This window comes from Agrilus planipennis, unplaced genomic scaffold (assembly GCF_000699045.2).
Source record: "Agrilus planipennis isolate EAB-ADULT unplaced genomic scaffold, Apla_2.0 scaffold96, whole genome shotgun sequence".
Lineage (NCBI taxonomy): Eukaryota > Metazoa > Arthropoda > Insecta > Coleoptera > Buprestidae > Agrilus > Agrilus planipennis.
In genome coordinates, this window is record NW_020438968.1 from 938,794 (window position 1) to 942,827 (window position 4,034).

General features: G+C 29.8%; 1 protein-coding gene and 1 long non-coding RNA gene across 3 annotated transcripts in view; both read right to left on the minus strand.

Moving 5' to 3' along the window:
- LOC108734417 (uncharacterized oxidoreductase YjmC-like) overlaps positions 1-4,034 on the minus strand; it is a 29,694-nt gene that overhangs the window by 21,081 nt on the left and 4,579 nt on the right. The window lies entirely within an intron of this gene.
- On the minus strand, positions 673-1,156 carry LOC108734444. Its single transcript, XR_001937376.1, has 3 exons — positions 1,064-1,156; positions 757-987; positions 673-689 (listed from the first exon to the last, which is right to left on the minus strand). It is a non-coding gene; the product is annotated as an uncharacterized LOC108734444 (long non-coding RNA).

Sequence of the window (4,034 nt, forward strand, 5' to 3'; positions counted from 1 at the left end):
GAGCATAAGTCGTATAAGGTTTTTTATTAAGTTGAAATTTTAGCTCAGGTCACCTATACGTTTGCCACTATTTTTCAGCGTAGTTTAGCTACTTATCGTAAGAGGGCACTAGTAATACTAAAATTTATGACTATTACATTAAATTAATGTTATCTTTTTAATAAATTAAACGCAACTAATATTAATGCGAAATTTATTTCATAATTTAATTACACATCACCCGTTCTATACATAAAATAGAATATGTTCAAAGATCATTACCATAAATACAAAAACATGTGAACAGAAATAACTAGTGGGTAACAATTTTATTAACAGAAAAGCTCACATTACAATATTTAATAAATAATGAATTACATTAACAATTTTTGAACGTTATAAATTATCTTTAATTTATTAACAATAACTGAAGTATCACATATCTTTTTAAACACTCTGTTTGGGGCATAAAAGGGGGCACCTTATCCGTCCAAATGAATATTAATTATGAAAGCGTTAATAAATGTTTAATTTTGGTTAATTTAACATCTCAAAAGTTAAGAGAACTTGTTCGGGGCGGCCCCCTCACCAGATATAGGATAAATGCAAAGCAAATAAAAACATGAACAATAAAAATTCATTCAAAAAACAAGATAAAAAAGCATTCTAATCATAAGTGCAGGGTTTTCTTTGTCCTCTCCACTGTTGATCTGAAACAGATAGGTTGACAATAGATTAATACCGAGCAATTTTTAATTAATTTTGATGTATTCTCACCTTAATCAACTGTAGAATGTAGCGTTCAACACTGCAAATAGGAAAAGCAAATCAATCTAGAAAGGACTGCACCATTCCAGATACATTCTTGTTTCAGAGATAGTTAAAATACATAAACTTTCAGGTGCTTTCACTCAGTTAAATATTAACTAGATAATGTTGCATAGTGAAGAAACCAAGTTTAGGAAAAACGGTAGCTTTGTACTTCAATGGTCTCATTTGTCGGTTAGGCTGTAGAAATGGACAAAGTAACAAATTAATTAAACCAACAAATAAATAATACATGAAATAAACTAAAAATACGCACTGAAAAGCACGTGAAACACCAAAATTGAACAAAATGTTAAATCATTTAATCACTTTTAAAAGACAACAAACCATCAATGTATGTTGTCAAATTATTATCAATAGAGATAAACATAGATGGAGATAACGTTAATTTATACTATGGATAAATAAGGTGTGTTCTATGAAGTTTACACACAGATGAAAGGAAAAATACCAGATACATAGTTACACAAGAACAAATTAACGACGCTATTAAATAAATAATATAAAAAATAAAATAAAGCACAAACTGATAAGCAAGTAAAATTCCAAAATTACAACGGCCAAGAAACGGTACTTTTATATGAAATAAAAAGAAATATTAGTGTATTCTTCCACGTCCTAAGTTAATGATCCTGCGTATAGAACATTAGCCATTGATTTATTAGACTACTGTACTACTTACTTGACAATTGCCCTACATCTTAACCAGTACCATTTGTTGAAAGTACGTGTGTACATCGGGGTTATATTTTATTATGTTTAAACGTTTAGAGGCTCCCTATACCCTTATAGTTTGTTTATTAATCGACGTTCTGGGCAAAACAATTTTTCTGTAACGAGACAAACCAGCTTAATATAGTCTACTATAGGTAATAAAACTAACCGTATAGTACGTTTCCGTGGTAAAATTTTTATTTTTTATGCTATGTAATTTTCAGAGTAAATATGGTCGAATATTGAATCTTGCATCTATGGCTATTTCTTTTACAGTAAGTAATTTAGAAGATAATCGCGGTCGGTAGTGAAATAGCCTTATCGTCGATAAGTTATCGAACAAACGTAAAGACACAATTGGCGTGCTGAACGCTATGTAGGTCTAGTGGAACACACCCTATTCATCCATAGCATAAATTGACTTCTTGTATCAATGGTTATTTATTTTCACAGATCTGTGTATAATTTTTATTGTCATTCGTTTAATCCATAGGTGTTCGTAAGTCAAAATAATAACTTGATAATGGCTTTACACATTTAATAGATTTAAGAAGTCTTTACTTCTTAAAATAAAATCACCCATCACAGGCTCATCTATTCTACTTTTTATTGCGACTGCATCCATATATAACAAATAACAATGTTCATTCAATGGACGTACAATTATGGTACTTATATATTTAGAACCCGCAAATGACGTACAATTTATTGGTGAAGTTTAAATCGGAGGATTATTTATATCGGGTGCTAGTTCACACGATTTCTTAAGTGTCATTTATCTTCCCATAGATATTGATCTTATTAATAGATAAACTCATAGTTTTTAGATTACGAATATATAGACTGGTATAGATGCTCAACTCGGTGCGACACCTGCTAAGATCTTGTCAAACTAAAGTTAAAAGGCGTGAAATTTAAATAGTTTATTATTTCTTTTGTTTTCTTTTTTGAGTTGATACAAATGAATGAGCTAAAATTTGATAAGAAACAAACGTTTTTCTTAACAATTTATAGAACTGTTCAAGTTTTTGTTATTATAGAAAATTTGATATTCCATAGTTCGAATTGCATATGCAACGTTACATACACCGCTGTAAATCAGATTGCATGTTAGTAGTTTTTCAATTATAATTTTGAAAATTAATGCACCTGCCAATGAACCTAATTAATATCTATACATATATAGAATAGAATTTCTTTAATAAACAAACCTTTCCTTATATCATAATTTGTATTTTCTAAAATAATACTAGAAATGGAAAAATTTTGCAAATCGTTTATTATCATTTAGGAAAAAGGAGATGAAATCAAATAAGTTCGAAATCGCAATCCGCGTTGATTATTTCGACAAATTTCCTAGGAAGAGTTTAAATATTCTATGTATGTTGCGTCGTTGATTCCTTAGATAAGTTGAAATAGCTTAACTATTAGATGACGCTGCTGACACTGCCAGTATTTGGATAATATTATTAACTTTACAGGAAGCATTGCGATACAGTTGTAGAACATTATCTGTGGCCTGATGAAATACCCCTTTTTTTATTCTTAATTTATGTTTTGTAAAATTGCCCAATTTCGAGCACACGCGGCCTCTAGACATTCTGATTTATCTAGATTTATCTTGCAACAATAATTTTATTGAGATTAGGCAAATGGTGTAGGTACAAATCGTTATTACATATGAAGGACCTTTTAATCATGGCGTACTACATGTAATATGACTTTATATTTTGAAATGAAATTGATCTTTATTTATCACTGGGTTCCTTCCAGTAGGTCTTTTTGATTTAAAATTTTCCTAATATCATTTCAAGCGGTGGCAAAGGTTTCAAAGGGCTGACAGCGTACGTCTGGGCAATTCGTAGGAAATCTTCCATAAGATGTGGTGGATAACTCACACCATTTTGTCTTTCAACCTTTTTTGCATGGGCCTTTTCAGGGTCACCAGGAAGAAAGATTTCGGTATCCTCGTTTATCTAATATATCAAAAAATATTAACTTAGGTAATTACTTACAGTAAATATTTTCCTAAATGAAACTCAGTGATGACTTGTGTGGGAAGAACGTATAAATATTAATAGGAAAAATCTGTAAAAAAATAAGGAGAAGTCAAATTCACACCACTCATCAAAGATGGGTTATATTATAATTCATATCATCATTATCATTCGGATGCACTAATGTTATTCTTGTTTTTTTTTTTTTTTACTTGATTCTTCATTGGATGAGTTAAATGTATTTGTCAGCGTTATTGGATAAGATCTTAATCAAACCTCATGTTGTGTGTGTTTTGATTACATTCATTTATATTAAAACGTTCATGTTTCAATTAAATTAAATTTCATATAATTTCGTCAACCCAACGCTTCTTCTCCACCAACTATAGTAGGTATACAGGGTTTACCAAGGAAACCCTTTGTTAGAATTTTAAAAAGTTGGGATTCAATTTTAAATTTTGACATTCGTAATAATTTTATTTGAATTTTTAATGTAAGGTTGACAATAGATTAATA